The sequence below is a fragment of the Somniosus microcephalus genome, chromosome 12 (assembly GCF_052327205.1).
Source record: "Somniosus microcephalus isolate GS21.2 chromosome 12, FLI_Smic_1.0, whole genome shotgun sequence".
In the NCBI taxonomy this organism is placed as follows: domain Eukaryota; kingdom Metazoa; phylum Chordata; class Chondrichthyes; order Squaliformes; family Somniosidae; genus Somniosus; species Somniosus microcephalus.
The window spans coordinates 81,302,854-81,317,186 of record NC_140998.1 but is presented as its reverse complement, the minus strand read 5'-3'; the positions used below and the strand labels follow the sequence as shown (position 1 = coordinate 81,317,186).

At 41.5% G+C, this 14,333-nt stretch overlaps 1 protein-coding gene across 4 annotated transcripts in view; it reads left to right on the top strand.

Annotated features, from left to right (window-relative positions):
* Positions 1 to 14,333, top strand: part of gch1 (GTP cyclohydrolase 1) — a 70,224-nt gene that overhangs the window by 19,248 nt on the left and 36,643 nt on the right. The gene's annotated exons all lie outside the window — the stretch shown is intronic.

Sequence of the window (14,333 nt, the reverse complement as noted above, 5' to 3'; positions counted from 1 at the left end):
TGAAAGGTGTGGTGTTATCATGTTTGCTGTTTCATATCCACAGATGATTGAAATTCTGCTCGTCAAAAGGATATGGTGCAGAAATTGTGTCACGTTATATATTTCCTAGCAGCGCCAGTAATTGTTTTGTTGGCCATTGCTAAAGATGGTGTTCTGTAGTGACAATTGATATGTACTTTCACCATTAGCTGTGAGAAAGATTTAAAATAAATCTGCAGTTCCTAGCCTTAATTAAAAAAGATAAAATTTAAATATACTGTAGTACTTGGATATGCACTTGAAGTGCCATAACCTACAAGGCTACGGACCAAAAGCTGGAAGGTGGGATTAGGCTGGATAGCTCTTTTTCGGCTGACACAAACATGATGCCTCCTTCTGTAGCGTAAACTTTTATGATTCTAAATGCCGGCCTTGTCAGCGAGGTCCACAGCCCGAGAATGACTTTAAAAAAAAAAAAGGTACACATTTAAAATTGCATAAATATGAACACCGTGAGTTGTGGGATGAGGCTGTTCGCACAGTGAGAGTTTCCATTCTCAGTCACTGACAAATATAGAACAGAAGCCAAGCACTTCACCACAAGGGCAGATGATGAGGGAAAATCTAAAGGGCCAGTAACCTGCAGTAACCATCTTCTAGCAGCTGGTTGTAGGGAAACATAGGCTGAAGCCTCAGTCCTGACTCTTGGGGGAATTTAAATACCTGGGTGAGAACTTTTAATTTGAGGCTTTGGGGACTGGAAGCTGATTTAGGACAGCAAGGAAAGAGATAATGAGATGGTGCAGGATAAGATACAGGCAACAGTGTTTTGGAGGAGCTAAATTTTATGGAGGGGGAAGATGGAAGGCCAGCCAGGACATCGTTGGAATAATCAAGTTTGGAGGTGACAAAAGACATGGATGAGGGTTTCAATGGCAGATGGGTTGAGGTAGGGGTAGAGGTGGGCCATGTTCAAGTGCAAGCATGCTGTCTTTGTGATGGAGAGGATATGGAGGTGGAAGCTCAACTCGGTGGAAAATAGGAGGCCGAGGTTGCAAACAGTTTGAGCTAGTGGCTGGGGAGGGGATGGAGTTCGTCGCAAGGGAATGGAGTTTGTGGTGGGGGCTGAAGATGATGGCTTCAGTCTTCCCAGTTTTTAGCTGGAGAAAATTAACATTCATCTAAGACTGGATATTGGACAAGTAGTCTGACAGTAGAGGAAGTGGTGGAGAAGTAGAGCTAAAAGTTCCCTTTAGGCTGTCCCAACAATAGTAGTTAATCCTGAATTCAAGGTCTACTCGTACAGCACCAATAAAAAATTTCCAATTCCAATTTTCCAAACCAGGGGTCCCTGTGGGAATTTGAATGTGATTGCTAACTTTGTGGGAATTTTTGTCGGTTTCTGTGCTGTAGATGTATAGCTATTAGGAACTACTTAAGAGCTAAGTTGAGGCTGCCTGCACTTGAGCACCCTTGCACTGACAGGAGAATTTAATTCCGTTAGTTTCATCTAGATTTGAACAGTCTCAAAGCAAAAATGAAATGCTAGCCCACTGCCCAGACACCTTGTAGAGCTTCACTCTAAATGATGCTAATTTGGTTCTTATTTTTAGGAGCTGAATACCCTGACACACAAGGTCTGAAGTTCTGACTTGACACAGTGGAACACCAGATGCAGTTCTGGTTCCCCACTCCATTAATGTAATCACAAATTTGACATGATTTGAATGTGGGGTAGACTAAGCACAAAAATGTCGATACAATCTTTTTACATTCTTCACTGGCAGAGAAATTTTGAGTATTACAGGTCTTCCAGTGATTATAAGGAAGGAAGCCTCAGTCTTAAATATCCGGGTCTATCAGTGGTTTAGCTTGCTTTATTAGTAATGCATTTGTTGGTACTCTAGGGTTTAGTCAATCACAAGTAAAGATACTCTTGACTGTAGTCCTCTTGTAGCAATTTTGCAAACATTTTCATGTTTTAGCTGTTTGCTACATTGAGACTCGCATTAGAGTAAAATTAATGGTTACAAATGTAATTGTTTCTTTAGGCGAATAAGAATGTGTATGCTGTTCACACCGAAGCATTGAAAATGCACAATATATAACTGTAGGCAGCACGTAATGGAAAGCAGATTCCATGTAATTTTAACCCACAAGTTAGTTTCAGCATTTGTTGTGTCATCAGGATGGATTTTCTACAACAGTGACTACACTTCAAAAAGTACTTCATTGGCTGTAAAGCGCTTTGGGATGTCTGGTGGTCATGAAAGCCGCTATATAATTGCAAGTCTTTTTACAATACAGACTCGAGTTCAAAAGAATGAGAGGTGATCTCGTTGAAACATAAGATTCTGCGAGGGCTTGACAGGGTAGATGCTGAGAGAAATAAAAACAGAAAATGCTGGAAATACCCAGCAGGTCAGGCAGCATCTGTGGAGAGAGAAACAGAGTTAACGTTTCAGGTCGATGACCTTTCCCTGGTTGGGAAGTCCAGAACCAGGGCTCACAGTCTCAGGATAAGGGGTCGGCCATTTAGGACTGAGATGAGGAGAAATTTCTTCACTCCGAGGGTGGTGAATCTTTGGAATTCTCTACCCTAGAAGGCTACAGATGCCCAGTCATTGAGTATATTCAAGGCTGTGATTGATAGATTTTTGGACGAAGGGAATCGAGGGATATGGGGATTGGGGAGGGAAAGTGGAGTTGAGGCCGAAGATCAGCCATGATCTTATTGAATGGTGGAGCAGGCTCGAGGGACCGTACGGCCTACTCCTGCTCCTATTTCTTATGTTCTTAACACACAAAAATTGCAATTGAGTTTTAAGTAATTGGAAGTTAAAACCAAAATGGAAATAACTCAAAAATACAGCACACCTAAACCATGCACTAACAATACTGTCAGTAAAATATTTTCAAACACTGATTACAGCTAGAAACCTTTACAAATAAGAGGACATAGTGTAGATGTGATGCATGCTCTTTTTGAAATGTAACCTATAAAACCCACAAATAAAGTGCAGGCGTTTTGTTTGAAGTCTGTTCTTAACAACAAAGAATGATGTGCACCTTGAGGTTTCTATGATTACAGCCATAGATCATGGATTGCAGACAGGAAATTAACATCATGCCGCACTGCTTTGATGGTCTGAGCATCAAATGGTTGTGCATTAGTTATTACAAAATGGAGGGGAGAATAATCATTTCAATATTATTTTGTTGGTGAAAATACATTGAAATGTATTAAACATAAATGGTCTGAAAACATTGATAATTGCCAAATCAGATAATTGAATATTGCAGAATTTAACCATGAGTTGTAATCTGCACCTTTTTATAAGAGAAAATGATCCAGGAGGAGTTCTTGCTCTCGATTTTAGTCTCCCACTAATATATTGGGAGCAACAGAAACTAAAACAATCTTCTTAGTGTAATACGGGAGCTTCAATTTAGCTGTTGCTATAGCTTTTAAAATATCTTGGCATTTAATGTCTCTTACAACTGTAAAATAAATGAATTTAAAATTATATTAAACTGCATGTTGGTTTTGTGGCTTTTCTGCCACTGTTCGTTCTCTCTTCTGTTGTATTGCCCCTCTTTAGGTTATCAGTATAATATGCCACTGTCTGGTCAAAGAGACAGGCAATTAGATATTGTGCTTAATTTTTGGAGAGTAGGGTGGGGGCTGTTCTGACCAGGTTTTGATTAAAACAGATCTTTCAAATATGCATGATTTATGTTCAGAAAACATACTTGTTTATTGGAACTGATTTTATTCCATCTCCAATTGGTTGTGAATATGCCAGTTTCCTTGTGTATTATGTTTTTTGACTGCAGCACTATAGAACTGCAAGTGACCGGAAGCTCAGGGTCACACTTGCGGACTGAACGGAGGTGTTCAGCAAAATGATCACCCAATCTGCCTTTGGTCTCCCCAGTGTAGAGGAGACCATGTGGTGAGCAGCAAACGCAGTATACTAAATTGAAAGAAGTACAAGTAAATCACTATTTCACCTGTACACAGATCTCTCTACAGATGCTGCCTGACCTGCTGAGTATTTCCAGCATTTTCTGTGTTTATTTCAAATTTCCAACATCCACGGTATTTTGCTTTAGAAAACTGGTGAGATGGGCTGAAATTTGGCAATTCCTCATGAATCCCCTAGTGTCTAGGATCTGTTTCAAAACCAAGGTGAAAAACTGAGGAGCAGAACTGATACTGGATTGAATCGTTAAAGCTGCTTGTGTCCAAAACCACTAAATCTGTTTTTGTTTAAAGTAAATACCCACCAATTATTGTGCAGATGACAAAACTAATGACATTTTCTGGTTTAATAACTGCTGTGTCACTTGCAGCAATAACAGGTCTATTCAGGAATCCATGACTCCTGTGCCAAAATTTAGAAAGAATCTACCCAGATGATGATCCTTGGCCAGTTAGAAAAGAAGAAATTTGAGGGGGAAATCTAGTTTCTGTGATTGACTAATTTGCAAATGCCATGGCATCAGGCACTTTTTACTTTCCCTATTTTTACAATAAGACATCTTATCACCATTCAGCTCCTCATATTGCCAAGAAAGAAATACTTTATATATTGACTGCTTAAAAGTCAAAATGCATAAATGTCAAAAGCTACTCAAAGTTAACAATTTCACTTGAAAGGAGTAATGATATGTTTCACTCCGTCAACAGATTTTGCTTCCCCAGGAAGAACTTCAGGTCTCTATCAACCAACTGATCATGATTTCTGCAGTGGGCCCAGCTCTGACTGAAACACTGTAATTGAATCCATCCCTGCAGCAAATAGGATAGCTCACTTCCCAACAGGAAAAATAAGTTTAAAAAAAAAAAAAAATCAGTCATGAAATATTGCACTGAATCACTAAGTGAATTTTCAGTGTCATATTTGAAAAGATTTGCATCTCGGTTTCACAATCTCTTAGATGTTCAAACCTCTGAGGCAGGACTAGTAATAGTTAAGAAGTTCTTAACTTACTGATTATTTTCATTCTGGGAGAAAGACTGAGGAGCAGAACCAATACTGGATTGAAGCTTCAGTTACTTGGCTCCAAAAGCACAAAACAAATACTGACCAGTATTGGCAAAACTGTGATCAAGTTAGAGTTGTACCAAAATAAATTCAAAAGAGAAGTCAATAAAGATCTAGATTTATTATTTAAAAATAACCAGTCCAAGGTTTGGATCTGGTACTGTGTAATGAGAAAGGGCTAATCAATAATCTTGTGGTAAAGAGGCCTTCAGGGACAAGTGACCATAATATGATTGAATTTTACATTAAGTTTGAGAGTGATGTAGTCCAATCTGAAACTAAGGTCTTCAATCTAAACAGAGGAAACTACAAGGGTATGAGGGACAAGTTGGCCATGGTAGATTGGGAGACTACACTAAAAGGTATGAAGGTGGACATACAATGGCTAACATTCAAGGAAATAATGCATAATTTGCAACAAGCATATATTCCTCCTAGGGCATAAAAACCCAAAAGGAAAAGTGATCCAACCATGGCTAACAAAAGAAATTAAAGCTAGTATTAAGTCAAAGGAGGAAGCTTATAAAGTTGCCAGAAAAAGTGGTCAGCCTGAGGATTGGGATCTTTTTAGAAATCAGCAAAGGGGGACCAAGAAATTGACAAAGGGAAAATGGAATATGAGCACAAACTAGCGAAAAATATAAAAACGGATTGTGAAAGCTTCTATAGGTATGTGAAAAGGAAAAGACTGGCAAAGGTAAACGTAGGTCCTTTACAGTCAGAGACGGGAGAATTTATAATGGGGAATGAGGAAATGGAAGAGAAATTAAATAAATACTTTGTTTTTGTCTTGACGGAGGAAAACACAAAAAACCTCCCAGAGATACGAGAAAACCAAGGGTGTGGCGAGAATGAGGAACTTATTGAAATTATTATTAGTAAAAAAACAGTACTAGCAAAATTAATGGGACTAAAGGTCAATAAATCCCAAGGACCGGATGACCTACATCCTAGGGTTTTGAAAGAGGTGGCCATTGGGATAGGGTTGTCACCTTCCAAAATTCTATAGATTCTGGAATGGTTCCTGCAGATTGGAGGATAGCTAATGTAACCCCGCTATTTAAGAAAGGAGGGAGAGAGAAAACTGGGAACTACAGACTTGTTAGCCTCACATCAGTATTTGGGAAAATGCTGGAATCTATTATAAAGGATGCAATAACTAGGCACTTAGAAACTAATAGAAAGATTCCTGCCTGTCCTTTAAACTAACTAGTGGGGGGGAGGTTCCTAGAGAGCAAATAATAAAAATGACAACAGAGAAGGTCATAGACTTAGGTAGCAGTGGGGAAATTAAAAACCAGAGCGTGTCAGGAAGGGGCAGAAGGTATGGAGTAAAAGGTAAAATAATAAAAAGGGCAAAAGCAGGAACTAAGTGTCACAAAACATATTTGAAAGTTCTCTATCTGAATGCACGTAGCATTCGTAACAAAATAGACGAGTTAATGGCACAAATAACTACATATGGGTATGATCTTGTGGCCATTACAGAAACATGGCTGCAGGGTGACAATGCTTGGGAATTAAACATACCAGGTTATTTAACGATCAGGAAGGACAGGCAGGAAGGAAGGGGAGGTGGGGTGGCTATGTTAATAAAGGAAGGAATCACTGTAATACAGAGAAATGATATTGGGTCAAAAGATCAGGATAATGAAACAGTTTGGGTGGAGGTAAGGAATAATAAGGGGAAAAAAACACTAGTGGGCATAGTCTATAGGCCTCCGAACAGTGGCAACTCTGTTGGACGGAGTATCAATCAGGAAATAGTTGAGGCTTGTAATAAGGGAACATCTATAATTATGGGGGATTTTAACTATCATATTAATTGGACAAATCAAATTGGGCAGGGCTGCCTTGAGGATGAGTTCATTGAGTGTATTAGGGATGGGTTTCTTGAGCAGTATGTAACTGAACCGACCAGGGGGCAAACAACCTTAGATCTGGTCCTGTGTAACGAGACGGGATTAATTAAAAATGTCCTAGTAAAGGATCCCCTTGGAATGAGTGACCATAACATGGTTGAATTCCATATTCAATTAGAGGGTGAGAAGGTTGGATCTCAAACAAGCGTGCTACGCTTGAATAAAGGAGACTGAAGGTATGAGAGCGGAATTGAGTAGAGTGGATTGGGAAAATAGATTAAAGGGTAAGATGATACATGATCAGTGGTGTACATTTAAGGAGTTATTTTACAACTTCCGAAAAAAATATATTCCACTGAGAAGAAAAGGGTGTAAAAGAAAAGACAGCCATCCGTGGCTAAGTAAAGAAATTAAGGATAGTATTCGACTAAAAACAAAGGCATATAAAGGTAGCCAAATCTAGTGGGAGGATAGGGAAAACTTTAAAAGACAGCAAAAAATAACAAAAAGATTGATTAAGCAAGGGAAGATAGATTATGAAAGTAAATTAGCAAAAAATATAAAAACAGATAGCAAGAGTTTTTATAGTTATATAAAAAGAAAAAGGGTGGCTAAAGTAAATGTTGGTCCCTTAGAGGATGAGACCGGGAAATTAATGGTGGGAAATATGGAGATGGCAAAAACACTGAATGAATATTTTACATCAGTCTTTACAGTAGAAGACACTAAGAATATCCCAACACTGGACAAACAGGGGGCTAAAGGGGGGAGGAGCTAAACACGATCAAAATCACTAAGGAAGTGGTACTCGGTAAAATAATGGGACTCAAGGCGGATAAATCACCTGGACCTGATGGCTTACATCCAAGGGTCTTGAGGGAAGTGGCGGTAGGGATTGTGGATGCATTGGTAATAATTTTCCAAAACTCCCTGGACTCGGCAAAGGTCCCGGCAGACTGGAAAACTGCTAATGTAACACCCTTATTTAAAAAGGGCAGTAGACAGAAGGCTGGAAACTATAGACCGGTTAGCCTAACATCTGTGGTAGGTAAAATTTTGGAGTCCATTATTAAGGAGACAGTAACAGGACATTTGGATAATCATAATTTAATAGGACAAAGTCAGCATGGTTTTATGAAGGGGAAGTCATGTTTGACAAATTTGCTGGCGTTCTTTGAGGAAGTAACATATAGGGTGGATAAAGGGGAACCAGTGGACGTAGTGTATTTAGACTTCCAAAAGGCATTTGACAAGGTGCCACACAAAAGATTATTGCTTAAGATAAAAAATCGCGGGATTGGGGGTAATATTCTGGCATGGATAGAGGATTGGCTATCTAACAGAAGGCAGAGAGTTGGGATAAATGGTTCATTCTCAGACTGGCAATCAGTAACTAGTGGTGTTCCGCAGGGGTCAGTGCTGGGTCCCCAACTCTTTACAATCTCGGCACAGTGGCATAGTGGTTAGCACTGTTGCCTCACAGCGCCAGGGACCCGGGTTCTGGCCTCGGGCGACTGTCTGTGTGGAGTTTGCACATTCTCCCTGTGTCTGCATGGGTTTTCTCCGGGTGCTCCGGTTTCCTCCCACAGTCCAAAGATGTGCAGGTTAGGTTGATTTGGCTATGATAAATTGACCCTTAGTGTTAGGGGGTTAAATGCGTGGGGTTACGGGGATAGGGTGGGATATGTGTCGGTGCAGGCTCGATGGGCCGAAATGGCCTCTATCTGCACTGTAGATTCTGTGATCTATATTAACGATTTGGAGGAGGGGACTGAGTGTAACATATCAAAGTTTGCAGATGATACTAAGATGGGAGGGAAAGTAGTGAGTGAGGAGGACATAAAAAACCTGCAAGGGGACATCGACAGGCTAAGTAAGTGGGCAGAGATTTGGCAGATGGAATACAATACTGGAAAGTGTGAGGTTATGCACTTTGGCAGGAAAAATCGTAGAGCAAGTTATTATCTTAATGGCAAGAAACTGGAAAGTACTGAAGTACAAAGGGATCTGGGGGTCCTGGTGCACGAAACTCAAAAGGTTAGTATGCAGGTGCAGCAAGTGATTAAGAAGGCCAATGGAATGTTGGCTTTCATTGCTAGGGGGATAGAATATAAAAATAGGGAGGTATTGCTTCAGTTGTACAAGGTATTGGTGAGACCGCACCTGGAATACTGCGTACAGTTTTGGTGTCCATACTTAAGAAAGGACATACTTGCTCTCGAGTCAGTACAAAGAAGGTTCACTCGGTTAATCCCGGGGATGGACATATGAGGAGAGGTTGAGTAGATTGGGACTCTACTCATTGGAGTTCAGAAGAATGAGAGGCGATCTTATTGAAACATATAAGATTGTGAAGGGGTTGGATCGGGTGGATGCGGGGAAGATGTTCCCGATGATGGGTGAAACTAGAACTAGGGGGCATAGTCTTAGAATAAGGGGCTGCTCTTTCAAAACTGAGATGAGGAGGAACTACTTCACTCAGAGGGTGGTAGGTCCATGGAATAGGCTGCCCCAAAAAGCTGTAGAAGCTACATCATTACATAAATTTAAAACAGAAATAGACAGTTTCCTAGAAGTAAAGGGAATTAAGGGTTACGGGGAGCGGGCAGGAATTTGGACATGAGTCTAGGTTCGGATCAGTCATGGCCCTGTGGGTAGCGGAGCGGGCCCAGGTACCGTGTAGCCTGATCCTGCTCCTATTTCGTGTGTCTAATTCTGTTAGATTCAGGAGGTGGTTCTGTGATAGTAGATTGGCGGTTAGGATCAGATCAGCCATGATCTTATTGAATGGCGGAGCAGGCTCGAGGGGCCGATTGGCCTACTCCTGCTCCTATTTCTTATGTTCTTATGTTCTTATTGGTCAGTCAACATGGATTTATGAAAGGGAAATCCTGTTTGACAAACCTATTGGAGTTCTTTGAGGATGTAACTAGGGGAGTAGACAAAGGGGAACCGGTAGATGTGGTGTACTTGGATTTTCAGAAGGTCTTCGATAAGGTCCCACACAAGAGGTTGGTGAACAAAATTAGGGCACATGGAATTGGGGGTAATATACTAGCATGGATTGAGAATTAGTTAAGACAAAACAAAGAGTAGGGATAAACCGGTCTTTTTCAGGATGGCAGGCTGTGACTAGTAGGGTACCGCGAGGATCGGTGTTTGGGCCCCAGCTATTCACAATCTATAGCAATGATTTGGGACTAAATGTCACATTTCCAGATTTGCTGCTGATACAAAGTTAGATGTCAGTTGTGAAGAGGCTTGAAGGGGATCTCGACAGGCTCAGTGAGTGGGCGAGAACATGACAGATAGAATATAATGTGGATAAATGTGAAGTTATCAACTTTGGTAGAAAAAACAGAAAGGCAGAGTATTTCCTAAATGGTGAAAGATTGGGGAATGCAGATGCTCAAAGGGCCCTGGGTGTCCTTGTATATGAGTCACTGAAAGTGAATGTGCAGGTGCGGCAAGCCATTAGGAAGGCAAATGGTATGCTGGCCTTCATTAGAAGAGGATTTGAGTACAGGAGTAAAGAAGTCAACTCCAATTATATAGGGCCTTGGTGAGACCACACCTGGAGTACTGTTTACAATTTTGGTCTCCTCACCTAAGGAAGGATATACTTGCCATAGAGGAGTGCAACGAAGGTTCACGAGATTGATGCCTGGGATGGCGGGACTGTTGTATGAGAAAAGATTGAGTAAACTAGGCCTGTATTCCCTTGAATTCAGAAGAATGAGAGGGGATGTCATTGAAACATACAAAATTATTACAGGGCTTGATAGGGAGAATGTTTCCCTTGGCTGGGAGTCTAGAACCAGGGGCCACAGCCTCAGGATAAAGGGTAGGCCATTCAGGACTGAGATGAGAAGAAATTTCTTCACACAGAGGGTGATTGATGGGCCTTCAATAACCACAAAACTAGAAGTTATAGACTTAAACAAGTTGGCTTTTAATCACTAAGATCAGAGCTAACATCTCAACACGCCGACTGGTTCACAGGAATGAGTCCTACAGATCCTGGGATCTTTATGTAAGAGAAGTCAGGGGCGGAGCCAAGAGCCAAAACCTGGAACCTCCCAGGTTAGTCGGGAAAGAGGAAGTGAAACTATACACAGTGGGGGAGGGTAATATACATGAGTGCAAAACGAATACAGGATCAAGACAAACAGATTTCATTACAGTGATGAATCTTTGGAATTCTCTACCCCAGAGGGCTGTGGAGGCTCAGTCATTGGGTATATTCAAAACAGAAGTCAATAGATTTCTAACTAGTAAGGGCATCAAGGGATATGGCGATAGGGCCGGTGAATGGCATTGAGGCAGAAGATCAGCCATAATCTCATTGAATGGCAGAGCAGGCTCGAATGGCCTACTCCTGCTCCTATTTCTTATGTTCTTAAGGTGTAATGTGTTCTAGTTTTATGATTTTTAAAAAAAAACTTCATTTGATGCTTTTGCCCTCAAAATTTCTTAAGACTTTCAAGGTTAGTTACTGATCATGCCATGCAGTAATTGGCAAGTCAGACGATTTTACACATTGACCCTGTACTACTACTTTAAAAACTATACAAACAATTATCTGAGTAATGTTAGCACTTCACATTATTATTGAACAGCAGCAACTTTTATTGGGCTAGCTCATTTAACATAAAAAAAAAGTTCCAAAGCATTTCCCACGTGGACTCTTCAAGTACATGTCTAATTGCCTTTTGAAAGTTTCTATGGAATCTGATTCCACCACCCTTTCAAGTAGTGTGTTCCAGATCTTAACAACCCTCTGTGTGAAAATATTTCTCCTCATTGCCCCTCTAGTTTTGCCAATTATTTTAAATCTATGACTTCTGGTTACTGACTCACTTGCCAGAGGAAACTGTTTCTCCCTACTAGCTCTACTAAAAACCCTCATAATTCTGAATACCTCTATTAGGTCACCCCTTAACCTTCTCTGCTCCATGGAGAACAATCCCAGCTTCTCCAATTTCTCCACATAACTGAAGTCCCTCATTCTTGGTAAACCCCCCTCTATACGCTCTCCAAGGTCTTGACATCCTAAAGTGTGGTGCCCAGAATTGTACACAGTACTCCACACATACGCCTAACCAGTGATTTGTAAAGGTTTAGTATGACTTCCTTGTTTCTGTATTCAAAGCCAAGTATCCCATATGCTTTCTAAACCGTCTTATCAACTTGCCCTTCTACCTTCAAAGTTTTGTGAATATGCACCCCCAGGTCCTTCTGCTCTTGTACCCCCCTGAAAATAGTACCATATAGATTATACGGCCTCTCCATATTGTTGCTCCCAAAATGCATCATTTCACACTTATCCACATTAAATTGTACCTGCCATGTGTCTGCCCATTTCACCAGTCTGTCTGTCCTCCTGAAGTCTGCTCACTATTTACTACGTTGCCAAATTTTGTATCATCCGCAAACTTTAAGATTGTACTCCCTATACTCAAGTCCGGGTCATTTATATATAACAAGGAAAGCAATGGTCCTGATACCGACCCTGGGGGACCCCACTGCATACTTCTCTCCAGTCAGAAAAACATCTGTTCACCACTACTCTCTGCCTCCTATACCTTAGCCAATTATGTACCCAAGTTACCACCACCCCTTTAATACCATGTGCTTTATTTTCCAAATAAGTCTGTTATGTGGTACTTTATCAAATGCCTTTTTAAAATCCATATATACATCTACTGCACTACCTTCATCAATCAGGTTAGCCAGACACGATTTGACTTCAACAAATCCCTGCTGGCTTTCCTTTATTAATCCATGCTTCTCCAAGTGAGAATTAATTTTGTCCTTGACAGTGGTCTCAAGTAGTTTTCCTACCACTGAAAGTCGACAGATTGGCCTGTAGTTACCAGGTTTATCGTGCTCCCTTTTTTGAACAGAGGTGTAACATTTGCAATCCTCCGTTATCTATCACCACTTCCATATCCAAGGAGGATTGAAAGATTGTAGTCTGAGGTTTTGCTATCTCCACCCTAGCTTCCCTCAGCACCCTAGGATGCAGCCCATCTACACCAGGTCACTAGTAGTACTACGTGTCAAAGGCCGAGATTTTCCTTACCTCGGCAGGGTTGGTGACTGGTCGCGGCCCCGCTGCTGGCTCCATCCTGCTGCCTAAAATGAATTTACGTTGATGGGGCTTGTTAAGCCCATCCAGAGTGTTTCCTGGTCCAATTAGAGGACGCGTCATCAGCCGGTTTCCTTAAAGGGACCATGGCCAACTTTCGTTTGACATTTGTGCTGTCAGTGTTCTACAATATTGAATTGAATTGCTGCAAACACTGACAATAATTGCACAGAGGTACAGGGCTGCACCCAGGTTCTCCCATGACTCCCTCCATATGCTTATGGAAGGAGTCAGAGCATGCAGGGAGGTCCTCTTCCCTTCCAATGGGCGGAAAAGACCTCCCCAGGAGACCAACACAGCCTGGTTGCACATTGCAGAAGAGGTCACAAGCAGTAATGTCGTCAGGGGGAGTACAAAGCCACACTCGCCTTCATCCTGCTGTGCCTCTCCTCACATTCCCATCACTCTGCCTTCCCTATCCTACTCCTGCACATCCTTACTCACACCAACTTACCTTACACCTGTGTGTGTCTCTCTGTGTGTGTCTCTCTCTCTGTCTTATCACACCCCCATCTCGCTAGCCACCCCTCACACACCCTCTTATCCCAGTGCAATCATACCAACTCACAACACACAAGGGTAGCCAATTTGGTGTTTTATCCAATGTTCATGCAAAGGTTCTGTTAATGTGCTGCCAAACATTGAAACCTTTATTTTCAACACTTTCTGTTCTTGGACACATTTGTGTGCACCTTTGGAAGTGGCTTAGTGAGTTGCAGTGAATGGTGAGGCATAACGGTACCCCCCGCAATGATGAGGAGTGTGAAAGGAATGGCTTGGGCATTGTAGGGATGCTTTATGGTGTTGATGTGGGGTAGTGCCAACCTGGTGCATCATGTGGCAGCCAGGGTGTAAGCAAATCAAATCAAAATCAAATCAACTTTTATTGTCATTGTTAGTGCACAAGTGCAGTACAACGAAATGTAGGCTTGCGGCTCCCGAGAGTGTACATTTGGATTAAGACATTTAAACATTCAACATACATTTGGCTTGTAGTATATTAACATAAATATGACCATAATAAAGTGCATTGGCAGATGTGCAGGCTTTAGAGTTTATTTGTGGAGTTCAGTAGAATGACAGCCCTGGGAAAGAAGCTGTTCCTAAATCTGGTCGTACGGGTGCGAATGCACCTGTAGCGTCTCCCAGATGGTAGGAGGGTGAACAGACTGTGGCTGGGGTGGGTAGGGTCTTTGATGATGGACCGTGACCTCCGTAGACAGCGTTTCTGGTATATGTGCTCTATGGTCGGTAGAGCATCAAGTTAAATTAATCTGGCCATGGTGAGGC